Here is a 17,316-nt window from a genome sequence, read left to right on the forward strand (position 1 = left end):
CTTCTAGACCAGATGCCTAAACAGAGACTGCCTAAAGAGACCACCTAAAGAGACAAGCCTCCACTATAAAGCAGGCAGAAAATCAGTTGCAGGACAGAAAAGTTAATTTGCACCTCCCAAATCTCAGGCTTTTATTATTATTTAATCTCTGGCTTTTTTATTGGAATGACCCTTCCTACACTTGCATTATTTCATAACGCCTGTTTGGCATACTTGATCCTGGTAACAGAGGACACCTGTAAGAGAAGCACTGTTGAAAGTCACTCACACTGGGGCTGTTTATAAAAACGCAGGTTTTTCACTCGAGCTAAACAGCCTACAAGATGCCTACGTCCCAAAGCACACAGCATTAGCGCCAGACCCTCATGCCCTATGGGCGTCACTGTGGGGCTCAGTACTGTTGGGGTGCTATGAACCAGGCAGCTCGGATTTGCAGTGGTTCTGTAGGATGCTCACTTGGACAGCTGAAAGGCAGATATCTGGCAAGTCTAATAATAAACAGAGATTATCAGTTCAAGCTCAAGCCTAAAAAGAAAACTTAGAAATGCTAATCCATGTGAAACAATAAATTCCTGTATCTTTGCCAATGTTTTAATCTGAGTTAGCCAAGCCCAGCTAAAAACACATCTTAGCAGGCACGGAAAGACGCTCACTGTAAGTGGAGGCCATGAAAAAGGCATCTGGTCTGAGCTACCGCATGACTTGCCTCTCTGGCTGGAGACGGCTCAAGAAGAAATCTGAAGGGTGGATCAGCCAGAGAGAGCAACAGGGATTTCATTAATTGGGGAGATGATGTACGGGCCGAGCGAGCTGAAGGCAACGACAGCACTGCAGTCAGGCTCTGCTGTTCTCCTTTGCGACATCCCCGCATCTGACTGATTATCAACGGGCAGCTGCTGCAGAAATTGAAGCAATGCTGAAATGACAACTCTATTAAAGGGGCAGATGGTCCTATGAGCAAATGTTTCACCAAGGACTGGGTAGATGTCATCAAACTCATTTCTCAGTGACTCAAAAATGACAGCTGATGTCCCACGAGATGAAATTTCAGAGTGTTACTGTACCGTGTAGCCAGGGGCCAGGAATATTCTTGAATATGACCTGACTTAGAAATATAATGAAGCTGGTCCAAACACAAGTCTACCAGTACAGTTAGAATTCTTGGTAGCAGCTTTTATGACAGTCATGGTTGAAATGTGCCATTTTGGGAAGGCAGCCAAACTGCTTATACATGGAGTGCAGCTGCACAGTAAAGCCATTGCAGCTTTTTGGATGGATTATCATTCATAATGAAGTGGGAAAAGGCAGAAAAATGAATGAAAGAGGTGCCAAAGTAGACCATATTTATCCTAGAAAATGTGCTGCTCTTTTTAAAACACTGGAAATCAGATTCATAAGACAAAGTTTACTGGACAAAATGTTGACTGTAAATTACTTCTCCTGTTACCCCGATAGAAACTTTTGAAATTCAAACTAAATATTGATGTATACCGTCACTTCTCCCTACACACAAAGGATTGAGAATGCCAACAAGTAACGTGATGCCTTTCACACGTAATGCTTCCTTCAGTTTTCTCCTTGCCAATTAGTAAATCAAACTTGATACACTCAATTATTTATAACTTCCAATAAAAAACATGAATATCCTTGGAGCGTAGGTCAATAGGGTAAAACTTCACAGCTGATCTCTGGCAAGAGTGATGGTCTGTAAGGCTTTCAAGAAACCATCTACCAAAACCAGGACACAACTAACCAGGTTCAAAGCATGCAAACAACATTCAGAGGATGTAGGGGTTAAAATTCACACGAAGCTGATCACACAGCAAGAACATGGGATATTCCTTCACTGTTCCTGCGGGCAATGCCAAAAAAGCGATACTCCTTACTACGTGAAGTCACCCCTTCAGGGTTAACCCTCCGTCTGCAGGGAACAATGGCATAAAGCTTGGCAAAAATAATTCTCACTACAAAATGGATCACAAGATTTAAAAATCCTTACCCATATGGTGAAGTTCAGGGACCTTCAGATCCATTCCTAATCTTCAGCTGCATAAAAGGCACCTGCATCTAGCTGTCAATTTTGTACACCAAGGGGAAATGCCTGCAGTCTTTCCACACAATTAAGTCAACCTTCACTCTGCCTCTTTAAGGCACTGACATTTACATTGGCAAAACACAACAAGACTTAAAAAAAGCCCTTGCCTATATAGGCACACACGTATGTACACACCCAAGCATCGTGGGTTCAGAAGTAACAATCCTGCTTACTACCATGAACAGTCCCTGCAAATTCATGGGATTGTTCTTGGCAACGCTACAGCTGGAAATGCTTGCAGGCTTGGAACCATGTGTTAAACGATTTTGTTCACAAAGCGTGAGGTAGTGCTATGTTATTTCGACCCGCCCTATCTCTGTTTTTCTGTAATGTGCCATTCATATTTACAGTATGAAATATTAAATATATTACAAACTGCTGTTATTACTTCAGTGCTTTATAAATGTATTTCCATCTCTGTGCTCAGTGAACATTCAGACTGGCAGCTGTGATGATTCTTCTGCGTGGTAAATTCTGCAGGGCTTTGCTTCCATCTTCAATTTCAATCTCCATGAAGCCTACAGGCCTCCCAAGTGCTGGGGGCATTTTTGGTTTCTGCATTTAAAGAAGAACAAAGTGGAAACAGAAAAGGTACACAGACAGTCAACGGCAATGATTAAGGGGACAGAGGAGCTGCTTTACCAAGGCAGACTGAAAAGGCTGGGGGGTCTTCAGCTTAAAAAGGAAAAGTCTGACAGGGGGTATGATCAAGATTTACAAAATTATGAAGACAGCGGATAAGGTACTCATAGAGCTGTTTTTCACTAACTTCAGTATTATTAGATGTGGGAGGCATTCACTGAAACTAGCAGGAAATCATTTAAAATTTATAAAAGAAGGTACATTTCTACTGAGACTGTAGTGAATTTCTGGAATTTGTTGCCACAGTGATGACCTGTAACGTCTGCCACAGGCAGACAGTATCAGCAGGTTCAAAAAGGGATTTGTCAAATCCAAGGACAACGGGTTCATAAACAAACAGTACAAGGAACAGGCAAGGATGCTCCTCCTTAGATCCCCAGTACGAGAGTGGGGGATGCAGGAGAGTGCAAGGGAGCAGAGTGCCGACACTCCTGCGCCTTCCCTGATCAGCCCATCCTTTGGGCACGGTTGGAGAAGAATCCAGGGCCAGATATGAACGCTGGTGTGACCCATTTGGGCATTTATCTCTTTATGCCTGAGCACTAGGTGACTGCTAGTTTGGGGCACTTAATTTGGGATTGATTTCCAGTGTCCGTTACCTCACTTGCAGCTGTGGGTGCTCTAAAAGTCTCTGGTAATGGGCATCCAAAAAAACGGCAGCAGCCAATATTCATGAAGCCTACTGAAAAGGAAGGCTATAAACATTTTCTCCCTTTACCAGGGATATGTCCCAGGGATATGAACTCCCCAACAGACGAGCACTCTTTTATACAACCATATATTTGTAGTTATTTCACTTTCACAGCATTAAGAATCCTGGTAAACTCCCTTTGTGGGTCCCCTTGACAGACCGATGCCCTTCCCTCTTCAAGCCTGCTTTTACCCTAAGAATCCCAGCTCACCCGCTTCTCCACCAAGGCTGGCTTTTATTATTCTGCACAGAGACCGGCTTATAATGCAGTAGCCTGATGAAAGTTCAGCGCTACCCTTGAGCAGTCCTCACGACAGCCCGGCTTCACGGGAACACATGTTCTCCGTGGCGCAGCAACCAGCATCAGGATGACGTTGGAAACGTTAATTACAAACATGCCTGCCAGGCCTAGAGCTCGCATGCTCTGAACAATAAGAGCAGAAGGACATTGAGAAGGGACTTCAACAGATGTCAGAGGATGCGGAAGAGTAGTTCCCTTGCCAACTCCATCGCTGTTGTTTTTCTACTGTAATAGTTATCTGGCATGTAAAGCCTTTGTACATGCACTGTATGAACCTAACATTTTCCATCCTATAAAGGAGCTACTTTATGTTCAGTGGCCATCTAGTGATGACTGACAGCGGTGACAGGAAGAATTTAGTTTGGCTCTTCTCACTCTTGTTTTAGCTGTCTTTCACCTGCATCTAGTCTTTGGGTACACTGTTAGGGGCACAGAAATAGGTCAGTGGGAGTCTAATTGACTGCAAAAGACAGAGTCAAGTGAACTTTAGCTTAAATATTAGGAAAAAAAAAAAATCATCTTTGAGTCTTCCTTCTTGTTTTCTGTCTATGTACTAAATAGATCTTAAAACTTCAGCTCCATGTGTCATTTGGTCAGATGAACACTTATGTGAAGCTTGATTTGTTCATGCTGACAAACTTTACTGTCAAATCCAGTAAGATCCCAAGCCTCAGCAAAGGATGAGACCAACTTCTGAGTCACTAGTGAGAAAAGTACAACCTACAAAGCTTGAAAACTTGCATCCTAAGTTTGGGGCATCTTAAACCTCCATGGATTACTGGCTTGTACTTGTTTTCACGTGTTACGGTAAGAATGAATAAAGAAACACCTCGTTGTTCTGGGGAATAGAGGAGGTTATTTACAATGGAACCAGCAGCCTCGCGCTGTTGCGTGGCAACATTCCCGAAACCAGGACAGAGTCCTACCCTGAAGTTAGGAAAGTTTGTAACTTGCTACATAGCTAAAACAGCCCTCAGCCAGCTCAAATCCACTTGCAAAACCAGTAAGATTTTTTTATAAAGCAACTGATGTTTCAAGAAGTTTGGCGCTTGCAGTACCCAAACCAAGGTCAAGTCCCTTTCATTTTTTGTCTCCTTGGTCACACCACTGCACCTTCCCTGGTGTCACACTGGCAAAGATGACGAGAATGAGGCCACTCCCTTCAAGTGCAAGTTAAAATACGTAACACCTTTTGTAATTAGACCCTTAGGCTCCCTAAGCTCCTTGGATACCAGGGAAATACCAATGACTTCCTTGGAATTACTCCTGATTTACACTGAAGAGTCAAGGCCTACTATAGCTTGTATTGTCAGTAAGAAAATTAGCCAACTATTACAAGAGAATAAAGTGAAAAGAAGGGCGTATGTTTACATTTAATAGCTTTTTTACTTTGCTCTAGGCAGAGAAACATCAGGGTTTCCAAAATATATCCACGGGAGGTCTCTTTGCAACCAACATAGCTGTTCTTAAGTTAGTTTTATCCTACCTAGTAAGCGAGGCAGAACAACAAAGAGACTTTCCACTGCCTCTCCAATTACTACTGCTATAGCCTCTCTCTACTGCCACCACACCTGCACCCTTCTGTGCAGGCACCATCCTCCTGCTGTGCCTACACAGCACACAGAAGCGTATACTGGACTTCATGCAGCCACCTCCACGCAGGCCTTGAACTCGCCAGCTAAAGAAGTCATAGCAGACTTCATCACAGGTAGCAGCAAGGGTACAAGCCTACTAGGTGCCGAGGCGTATATCCACTACCTGCTACCCTGGGCTGAATGAAGCCCAGGCCACTATGTCTTTATTGATGTTACTGCCTGCCCTGACTACATTAGGGCTAGCGCAGATGCACCCACCGGTCACGCAGCATCAGCACACCCCGTTCAGGGAGCCAGCACCGCATGTGCCCAGGCTTGCCTGCAAAATCCTGCCCTGACTGGCAGCTTCCCACGCCAGAGGGCTGTTCTCCCCAGGCAGGACTGCTGCAAAAGGCCAGGCAAAAGAAATTCTGTCATATGGAAACTTCTGCCTGAAGAAGTGGTGACACACTGCTCGTCAATAGCTGAAACCTTCTGTGCTATACTTGGGGAGGAAAGAAGAAAAAAAAAAAAAAATCAAACTATTTTTTCCTCCCTTCTCTTTTTGTTCCTCCCATTTGCTGTTTCTGCATTTGAGGCCACTGCGTGTATCATCAGCCTGCCTCCCAAAAGCTTGTGCAGGGTTTTCACATAGCAACATCGACAAGAAAGCCATCTTAAAAACAACACAGAAATGTGACAAAAGATTGTGAGCCATCTGAGGAAGAAGCTGCTTTCTTGCTCCATGTTTACAGGGTACAACCAAGTTCAAGTTGGTAACCCAAAAACACCAGCCAAGGGCAAATCTTTTAACTTGTTTTTTCTAACTTGTCTCACTTGCAAGGAGATCGTGCCCCTTCGGTAACAGGATGAGACCCTTCTCCTTCCCTTTGGAGCACTGTCAGGGTGTAAAGAGAGCCACCACCTTCTCACACCATGTAAAGGTTGTCACCAACCGCTCTTGCCATCTCACAGCTCCAAGACACTCATTTCTGTTCCCTGGATATATCTTCCAGACAGAATCAAAAGTGATTTACATCTCAGCAGGGAGCCCGCGTCCTTCCAGGCACTACTGGCTCAGTTCCTTTTGTTTAAACAAAAGATTTTCCCCAAAAGCTGCACGGAGAAAGGGGCTCTTTGGTTGTTTTGTTCAGCGGTTTGCTCGCAGAAGTCTCTTGCTGGAAGCGTGCAGGGCTCATGCTGAGGCTGCTCTTGTTCGAAATACAGACAGAAGATATCTCCTGATGATTTAGCACATATTGTCTGCATGGATACGAGGTGATAAGCAATTTGGTTCTGCTTTGCTTCGCAGACTCTTCCGAATGCACTGTCCCAAAAATGCTCTAATGATAAAACTATGCCACAAGAATGGCTGGAAAGTTTCCTGCTCTTTCTTTCTTCCAGCACCAGGATATGTGTTTCTGTACTAAAATTTAACTGATTTTGTTTAACTTACAATTTCCTCCTGGCTTCTCTTTGTGCCCAATAAGGTCATAAGCTCTCTGAGAAAGGAATATATATATATATATATATTCACACACTTCAAATACAGTTGTTTTGGCCTTGCAAGGAGCCTATGGATGCTATGGAAAATTAATAACAAACTTCTTTAGATCACTGACCTTCTGAATCTGGTCTGTGGCAAATCTCCCTGCTCCTTACAGCCAGGGGAGGCAAGAGAATGAATGCTACTCAATGCTTAAACGCTTTACAAAAGATACCACAATCCAGGATTGACCACATCATATGCTTCTGCATCCTGCCAGTCCCTGCATCCTACAAAAGCTTCCAAAGAACAAACACCAAAAGAAACAGGGCTAACTATGAGAGTCCTAAATATTCGTGTTCTCTGAGCTCACACCAGGTGCTGTCTCCTTTTATGAGTGATGTCTTGGAAACAGAGAAGGTACGTACCAGGGGGAATGCCACACCCTACAACGCAAGAGCTGTAAGCACAGCCTGATTTAGCTTAAGATAGAAGGAATTAACACCAGCCTCCCCAAAACCCTTCTGCACACAGATCAGGCATCAGCATAAAGCAGCCAGTCGGTTACGGCGTTACCTGGGTCAGAGGGCAGGGCACCGGCACCGGCAAGGACGCAATAAAAATTTCTTCCCTGAAGAAAGACAGAGCTGAACACATCAACGCTGAATTCACACTGATGTTAATTTCCCTGTTCAGTTACTATAGCAGAATATTTCCTGGCAATTCACAAGCTTTTGTTGTTTGTTTTCCAGTCTCTCTGCATCTGAAGTGCTAATCTGATGCCTCACACATGGTAGATCTTTTCAGGCAGTGCAAAGACCGGTTACTGCTAGGCACAGGGTAACCTGAAGGCTGAGGAGGAGGAGGTTTTCACTTCAACACCTAGATAACACACAAACACTGGTAAGGCTTCCGCAAGTGAGAAGTGGGAACTGCAGGCAAAGACAGTGCTGTGTTTGCTTTTTCCCCAATTTGTTTCCTGCTGGATCTCAGAGAGAACAAATCACTATGCCCGATAACAACTCTACAGTCTTCTCATTCAAGGGGAAGAATAAATTAGTTTTACCGTGCCAAATTCTGGTTTGGAAAATTACCATTTACCTACCCACAAACTTCCCCATAATGACAGCAAGCGTGTAACTCCCTTCCTTGGCTCAGCTAGCATGGGCAGCACTTCTTTGTGCTGCTTGACAAGTGGCACCTTTCAGTGCTGAAAAGCCAGCATTTCAGAAATTGGTGAATGAGCTCCTGCTGTCTGTGAAAAAAAAGTAATCAGAGATCAGAAATGCCCTCATAAATCAAAATATGCTTTACAAAATACATATTTGCAGATCCAAATGAACTACGAGAAGGATTCATACTGAATGCAATTCACCAAAGTGTGAACTGTAACAGCAGAATGCATTCGGTTCTTGCTGGAAGGTCTTAAGCATCACCTACCCGTTGTTTTTCCCACAAATATTTGTCCTTACATCTGCAAGCTAAGGTGCAAAATTTCAGAAGCAGCCTTCCATTTCTGTATATCCAGAATATCTGACCATATAATTAGAACAGTACAACCTTCTGGTACAGAGAAAAACCTTAGGGCAGTGGTTTTCCCCAGTTCTTCTAATCAGAAGACTTGCTTTTGGTGGTATACCCCACTCTGCCCAGCTCGCTATCCCAAACATTGTGGATCAGCTAGATTCCCAGCACCACTCCTCCCAGGCACAACTCATCTGCGGCCTCGGCCTTCACTTGGGATCCACTGCCTGAGGGGACCACTAGGCATGCTGGAAGGAAAAGTTGCTTCCTTTGAGGCTTACAGGTGGATCGAGAGACATATTTTTTCCCCCAAGTTTTCTTCTTGAAACTTCAGACTTCTTTGGGGCTTTTTTAAAGGGAGATTTGTTCTCTCAAAATACCAGCCCAAAATCTCATCGTTAAGTACTATTTAGAAATCGGTGGAAGCCAGATATAAAAAGACATCTTGGTATTCCTATCTGGAAAGCATATGACAAGGAAACATGGTCCCTGCTCACCTAGCATGCCTTTTTTTCCCCTAATGGCTCAAACACCGGTATTTCTGTGAAAAGGCAGCAGAGTAGAAAAGGTATTCTGGGTATCAACAGGCAAATGAGCATACCAATTAGTTTAGACTGATGATTTTGTGCCAGAATTGGAAGTCCTTTTTTACCTTCTCCTCCTTTTACAAGTCAAAAATTGTCTCCACAGCCTTCCTCGACTAAAAGTCCAATGTGGAGCAAGGCATTCTCCCCAGGTTTTGGCAGTAGAGCTGTCAGCATTGCAGAGCTCTGATCTCTCCAGATTATCAGCTCCCCTGGCCATCTGGCAAATTACAGGCCTAAACAGTGATTTTCTTTCTGTATCTCTACATCTAAAGATCGGAAGGGAACCATCCCTTCAGTTTGAAGTGATGTCTATGTACAGTGGTTATCGTTTGCCTTCTGAGATTGAACTGCACTATAAGAACAGCTAGCAAGACACCACCATGGTCAGTAACGATAGAAGAATTAAGGTAGGGGAATGAGCGGTTATAACCATGGAAGGGTTAGGCATCAGGAGAATTGCTCATTGGCATGACCCTTCATTAGTTCTTCTGATCTAATGAATGCTGACTTTTGTACAGGGCCCAAACACTTGATCATCTCGTATTTTATTCTATCTATAATACCACTGACTCCTACCCAATGTCTTTTTTTAAATGAATGGGAAACTGTAACATTAGAAGTCAACACTTTCAGGAGAGGCCACTGATTCTGGATGATTCTGAATTTGAGAGCCTACCATGGAAGCCTGCAGTGCAGTTGCTTCAGGAGTTTTGAGCGATGAAACGAGTGCACATGTTCAGCAGTCATCGAAATCAGGCACAAAGGATCCCTCTTCTTCCTTACTATTCCCTTCAAAGGGGAACGCTACTGCCAGTGGAGCTTAGCTCGTAAAAGTGGAAGTTACCAGAAATACCACGAAGCTGCCTGAGGACTCTGCACCTTCCACCTCCAGGTGGAAGGCACCCAGATGTCCCCATGATGGGCAGCGTTTTGTAAGTCTAAGGATCAACAGACGGACAGACAGAGCCATCTGTGCAAGGCCAGTCCATACATAACAGAACCACTGACCTCCAAACTTACACTTTAACTTCAAGCTCATACCTCCCTTTTTTACTAATTACAGTGAAGCCATCCTGTATTACTGCCAGTGATGTATGATACAGCATATCCTCTCCAATTCTCCAAGGTCTTAAATGACTCAACTGCTTTAGTTTATATGCGCAGAGACACTTTCTATGACTATATTTAGTTTTAGAGAGGGTCTGGAAAAGTGATATCACCACTGGAATGAGGAAGTATTTATCCCCCGACTGGAAACACATGATGATGATGTAAAGGTACTATTTGGAGAGCTCTATTTATATGGTTCTTTCCTGAATCTTAACATGACTCAGAGAATCTCAGGATGTAACGTGGTGCCACCACCGTAGTCTGCAGGAATCGCTGCCAAAGTTTTGCAAAAGCTTGACTAACAGCAAGTTACCATGGCACTGCAAAGCAAGGCTGAGCAACGGATGCTGAAATTTAATGACTTGACCAGTTTGTTACCCATGGATTTAAAACTGCATTATTAATGGTAGACCAGTGACAGAATTACATAGGAAATAGCCAACAACTGCAGTGTAATAAATATGCAAGGGCAGTTAGAGCAAAGTGAAATTTGATTTCACTAATTACTGCTTGTTGCAATTATTCTGCTTTTATGGATCAATAACTGCTTTCCCAAAGCCAATTGCTCCTGCTTCTTGACCAGTGAGGAATTTCTGTGATATTCAGTTGTTTAGAAGTACCTTCTGTAAGGCTTACAAAGGCAGAGGAGATCCAGCTGCCAAACAAGCTCCCAGGAGCAAATCTTGTGAACTCAGTCCGAATGTTTCCTGAAAGGACCACAAACCTTTTTGCTCAGACAAGAACACGTCTCCAGTAAAGAGAATGGCATTCAACCACTTCCCTTTCTTTTACCTTTAAGAAATAAAAATAAACTAGAACACAACTCTCTGTACTCTGAGAGAAAATAGCCAGAAGCCCTATGACTATGACCAGTCTGTTTGATGTAGCAGGCTGAGGGAGAACATGGCAAAGGTTATTAGAAAGAGGAAGGAAACTAAGAATCAAAATTCATACTTACAAGTGCCAGTGATCGCACTGAATTACGCCCAAGTCCATTAGAAACAGCAGTAAGGTAACCTGGTATTAGCATTCCTAATTTGGTATTAATACACCTAACAGATCTTGATCACTCTTAAAAAGTCAAGGCAAAATCCAGCAGCAAATACAGGATCATCTAAGATGAGAGGTTCCTTGAGCAAATCATCATCTAATAACTTTGATATGCTATGTGGATCTCCAAATATGATCCTCTGTTTCTGCTCCAGTCTTCTTTCTGGAACTCATCCATATCCGTCTTTAACAACTTATACATGTATATATATATGGATTATACTATATACCGTACTGGTCCGTGTACCAGCGCAGGGATCAAGCAGAGCACAAACTGCTATCCTGCCAAAATGGCAGCAGCTTTATGCCTGCTTTGCATGAAACAGACAAGCAGAATAGTGAATCAAGCCATGTTTACAGTTTATATTTGACTAACAGATTATTCACTTCTTGGGAAGTTTAATATTTAATGAAATCACAGGGTAACAAAACAGTTGCTCTCTTCTTAAGGGTAGAAACTCCCACTGACTACAGGAGCAGGCTAATATAACCATTGATTGCTTATATTCCTTATTACACAAGCATTGTAACAGTATTAATCATAGAGCATCCAGCATCACTAATGTGACCTTACAATACTATAACAGTATTAATACAATTGTTCAGGTTCTCTCTCAGGACATGTAAAAGCCATAATTTTTATGACTCTGGGCAAACCTGATTTCTGCTGCTTTACTCATGGCCTCCTTAAGATGCTCTCCCATGTTTTGTGGTCCTGTTACATACAGTACTCTGATCGGCTTTTCTTCCCCCTCTGCATCTTATCTCTGGCTGATTTTATCAGCAGTTTCAACTGTATGTGAAGTGATGACACACAGATGTACGACTATTTCCAGGCTTCTCACTTTCAGCCCTCAGTAAATTCTTGGCCTGTCGCTTGGACGGCACATCCACCACATCTAACCCTCAGCTCCAGCACAACACAGTAAAAGGGAGTGTTTCACTTCCCATCGAGTTTCACCTCCTCTTGCTTTTCATCCTAGGGACAACACAGCTCAGCCCCGTATGACTAGCTGTCATCTTGGATATGCACTTATTTTAGGTCTACAAATCTGGATTATGCTGAAGGTCTTGCCGAGACAGAGCTTATCCTAATAGCTTCTCCTGATTTCCTCAACTCTGCAGGAGGACACTTTTCTTCCAGACCAGAAACATGCCTCTTTGCAGTTTCACTTGAGAAGGGTTAAGCTAAATAGAAAAACGGGTCTGTTGTTGCCCAACAGAGCTACCCGCAAGTGGAGTAGTTAGTAACAGAAAATGCACTTTAAATCCACAACTTTAGCCTGTGTTAACACAGAAGGGTAGACAGGACATCCTGCGTGTACTTTTTACACAGTGTCTGTGCAGTTCTTCCTTTCTCAGGCATCCAGCACCGAACATCTCCGACTCCCACATCGCTTCCTCCAGTCCCGACAAAGAGAAGCTTGTTCTCGCCCAGCCAGAAGGCTTCAGCAAAGATCACGGTGCAAGCCTGTCACTATCGCCTCACTCACCGCCATCTCTACCAGCTCTCTCCACGTGTTCTTGCATCAAACTTATCTTTGGTTTCAAGGCTTTCAACACAAGCTTATCTTTGGTTTCAAGGCTTTCTATCACTTACCCTCACCCTATCTATCATTCCTCACTCGCTACTGAGGCATCAATTCCTGCTTCTGTCTGATCGTCCCATGAAGCCTTCCACTATCACCCAACTATCAGATTTTCCAACAAGCGTTTTCGTGCTTTCCTTCATCCCGCCTTTCCTACCGCTACTGCTCACCTCCTCCAGTTTTTTCAGCGTCAACTTTTCAGTGCCACCTATATCAGAACTGACGTCTGGCTTGTGACAAATATTATACCCTTGTCTTCTCTGCACTCCCCCATGTACCATCTATATCCATCTGTTGAATACTGATTTCTATCAAGAAGAAAAGCTCATCAGACAGAAACAGCTTTCTGCTCTGTGCTGATACAGTGCAGTCCTGCTCATGTGCCAGATATGGCCTGTGGTGTGGTCACGTGTAACATAACATGTGTTGTATGTATGTACCACGTAATGTATGGTAACACGGTACAGATCTAATATATGGCCACGTGCATCTTTGCTTGTTCTGGATACAAGTAGTCTGTGTACCGAAAGAGCCAAGAGATAGAAGCAAGAGAACAAAATACACCACTACTTGTGCTATTTTTGCTATTTGAATGTTAATCTGAATTTTTAAAGTAAGACAAATATGTTAGAATACAAGTATCCTAATTTAGTTTATTAGTAGCCACCCACAGAAATGGGAAACAATTATAGTCTAAACTCTGGAGTCATTCTTAAAACCTTTCCCAAGCACTCACAGATTCCCCAGTCCATCTGTTGTGAAAACAGTTATATCTGTATCATAGCTTATTCCATGCTGCTTACAGGAAGAAGTTACACTGGTGTAAAACATCTTTGTAACCATACAGCTGCACCAGTATTGTTTCTGTTAGTATAACTATTTCAGGTTTCATAATAGCTTAACAAGTAAAAGTCAAGCTTGAGTTTTGCCCATTGAGTCATAAACTCATATATAATATCATCGTATGGAATCATCACCCTGAATGAGAATAACTGGGAAAGCCTGCATGGGGCTTCCACCTTTAATCTACCTTATTATAACTTCCGTCCCCATTTTAAAAGTGAGCAGCTGTAACACAGTCTGGAGTCATGCTTGGTGTTTCCCCTCACACCTGTGGAGACAGCACCTTACCACTGTTCTCCGAGGCCATGCCTACGCTACAAGCAGAGCACGACTGCTGCGCAGGCTGACACACTCCAGTGAGTTTTACTCTGGCAGCATTAGCAATGAAATCACAGCAGCATGGACTGCCACAGACCAAAGGACGCCTGGTGACTTTGCACAGGGCGTGCTGATGTCTGTGCTACTCCAGCTTCACTGTTGCTGATCGCCCACCTGGCTAGGTTAGGGCATGCAGGGCACCAACTAGACATCTTTGTATTTGGGGACAGTTTTGAGCTGCCAGGGCAGAAAACTGAGACTCTCATCCTGGTTTTGTTTCTGTTCTTGTTAAGCTCCCGCCTTCTGTACTTGGGAGCCTGGGCTCTCTTCTGCTATGGTCCAGAATGCTTGAGATGTGAGAGCCATTTCTCCTGCCTGAAGTATAGAGAAAATCTTCCTTGTCTTCTGCACGTGTCAAAAGGATGGAACCACATTCAAATGTGGTCAAATCTACAATACAAGAAGGTCCTAAGACAAGGCAATGGCACACATGTCAAAAGCATAACCAATCATCAATGAGAACTTTTTGCTTGTCCAGGCATATAAACCAAGCACAGATTAATCAGCTCTGACTGTGCAAGATATTTTTAATCCAGCCTTTTAGGTGACTTAGCAGCATTGGCAAAAGCCTGAATGGCAAAAAGGGTCAGACGGGAATTTTACTGCAGTGTCTGCTCAAAAATACATAAGCTCTCAGTTACACTTTTCCGGCATGCACCAGTGAAGTGGAAAGAGCTTTAGCATGGTTCGCTGCCCAGAATGCAAAATAAAACTAAAGAACAAAAAAGTCTGCTGAAGTTTCAGCATGTCTGTCTCACCCATTAAGGCTCCTGTAACACTTAAAAAAAAAAAAGTGTGTGCGTGCTTGAAAGCTTAGCTTTTGTCCCAACTCCATCAGTTGGTCAAATAGAAGATATTGTGTCTGTCTATAGACCTTAGATCACCTTCGACCATCATAACTGCACACTGCCAATAAAACAAAGCATTTACACTAAAACAGTTTAAAACGTACTCAAAAAGTGCACGCAATTCTTAAAGGGCGATGCTCTCCCTTTCTGTATACATATACACATGCATATTTGTATTTTCTAGAGAGAGATCACAAAGTTATAGCTTTTATAAAATGCTTTTTTGTCAACCAAATTAGCCGCGTTGTAGTTTAGAATCACTCTTTTCATTCAGCATGAGGCCCTTAGGAGCCTATGGGTGAAATGAAACTGCCAATATACATACTTTCATTAATCATCTAATTCTTGTGTTTAACCAGGAAAGAACAAGCATTTATTTGCTGAAGTTCATTAGCACGTTGGAGAGACCACACGCGTGGCAGAAGTCCGTACACTGCAGGAAAACGAGCTGGACCGCATATTCCACTCGAACTGAGCAATAGCAAGAGGGCAACAAACGCTGAAATGATCTAAAATTGAACTAAAAAAAAAAAAATCTGGGTTCTGCCAAAGTCTCTTATGTGTTTCTTGGAGGGCAAAGACAGCAGCAGAAGTGGGGAGGCTTTACTCATTCAGGCTACAAGCACTGAATGATGACCCTGTCCCTATACCCAAAGTTTATACAGCTAATGGAGTTAAGCTAGCTCAATAACAGGTTCCCTGTAAACTGGAACATATTTTTGGATGCCAATAGAACAAACTCCCTTCAGAGATATTAGGTATTACGAGCCTGACACGTATTCTACCCCAGTTTCAGGCAGGTAACCATCAGTAAAAATCATTGGGTATTTTATGGAAAAACTGTTAACAAGCAAAAAGTCCAAGACCAAAATAGCCCATCACAACCTCCCCTGCAGAGCTCAGTATTGGCACTGACAGAGACTTCAGCTTCAAACAGCGATCACAAATCTCACATTGTATCATTGCTAGGGTTTGTGTACTCTAGTGGAGGCCCAACAGAAGGCAACGATAGCATGTCTGTCTGTCTCTGACAAGAAACACATCTGGAGATCTCCACAGGGAAAAAGCAGGCATGGGCAAGAGGAAGATACGTGGGCATCGAAAGGCAAGTTTGGGGTTTCATAAAATGCAGTAGGTCTAAACTTGCAAACCTAAATTGCTAAAGCCAAAGGTATAGCCAGCCCTTTTTATCAAATGTACATAAAACCTGGATTGTTCTGATGACATCCATTTTTGTGGTGTTTTCACATAAGGCTTTTGACAAGTCACTTGCCTAGAGTCATCTACCCAGGCTCAAAACTCTGGGTTTGTTTGTTTGGTTTTTTTTCTCCAGTTCTAATTTTCCTGTGTGATTTTTCTGCCTGCCATTGCGTAGTTTGAGATCAGTATTTCTTCGTTAGGTTCACACGCAGCTGTTGGTGATTATTGCACAGCAGCCATCATGAACAGCAACAGGATCCTGTCATCCACAGTCTCTGCCATGCACATCTGCACCTCTAATAAGCACTGTCAGGACCTCTTCTGACAGGCCAAACACTTGCTTCATCTGAGTTTTTGGTGGCATTTACTCCCAGTCTTGAAACCAGGAGTGAATTTCAGACTACAACCTGAGAAATAAATCCATATAAACTCCAAAACTGCTCAAAACGGAGCAGTAGTCACCATTTCAGCCCAGGCTGTAGATACTATACATGTCTTTCAAGCTCCACAGGCACAGAGGTTGGAAGGACTACCAGGAGAATTGAGACAGGAATGGGAATAATTCTGCTATCCCATCACCTCCAGTTTATAAAACTCAACTCAGCTTACGCAGCAAGCCCAGCAGTATTCCCTATTTTAAGAATACACTAATCAGCACAGTTACACTCTATTATCCCTGCCTACACAGGTCCCAGCACATTTTAAGTACTCTGTAACTTAAATGGGTATGTCTAAACATCTAAATGTGAATGCCCCATCATTGGGAGTGTTCAAGGTCAGGCTGGATGGGGCTTTGAGCAACCTGATCTATTGAAAGATGTCCCTGCTCATGGCAGGAGGGTTGGACTAGGTGATCTTTAAAGGTCCCTTCCAACCCAAACCATTCTGTGATTCTATGAAACAGGAGGAGTTGTTGTCCACATACTGACGAATACATGGCAAAATCCTACTGCAGACAAAGACATACACTTAGCACATGCAAAGTCATCACAGGAAAACCTAGCAAGCTCTCTCAGGTAAGGCTGAGAACTTATAATCATTATAAGGTTTTAAATATTTTTTTTTTAATTCTGTGCTCGCTACTTTAAATGCTAGTATTGTTTTCTAGCCTGACATGTCCATGCTTGGGGCCAGGTCAGTCCTCAAGTAAAAAAAAAAAAAAAAGGTCAGTAATTTATCTCAGAACAAAAGGTCACTTTTTACCACTTCATGAAGATAATGTACGCACTTCCATCCCAAACCCAGCTAGTTTGCTCCAAGGCAAATGCAGTTCTGAAAATTAGGTCATTTTTTGTGGTTCATCAAGTCCATTGTTTCCAAAAGTAAATAGCCATTATCCTTAATGATTGAGTAATCACTCTCCTTCCTTAAATCAAGGGCTTTGAAGGTGATAGGGGA

At 43.0% G+C, this 17,316-nt stretch overlaps 1 protein-coding gene across 16 annotated transcripts in view; it reads right to left on the minus strand.

Annotated features, from left to right (window-relative positions):
- Nucleotides 1-17,316, minus strand: part of GFOD1 (Gfo/Idh/MocA-like oxidoreductase domain containing 1) — a 75,333-nt gene that overhangs the window by 32,783 nt on the left and 25,234 nt on the right. Inside the window, exon 1 of one of the 16 annotated variants that reach the window (XM_087763667.1) lies at nt 2,484-2,501. The exons of the other annotated variants lie outside the window; for them this stretch is intronic. The gene's annotated coding sequence lies outside the window, so the exon portion shown is untranslated. Of the gene's footprint in view, nt 1-2,483; nt 2,502-17,316 lie in introns of those variants that run through there. 16 annotated transcript variants of the gene reach the window in all.

This window comes from Nipponia nippon, unplaced genomic scaffold (assembly GCF_047370975.1).
Source record: "Nipponia nippon isolate SJK-2023a ecotype South Korea unplaced genomic scaffold, ASM4737097v1 scaffold_1, whole genome shotgun sequence".
Taxonomy (NCBI): domain Eukaryota; kingdom Metazoa; phylum Chordata; class Aves; order Pelecaniformes; family Threskiornithidae; genus Nipponia; species Nipponia nippon.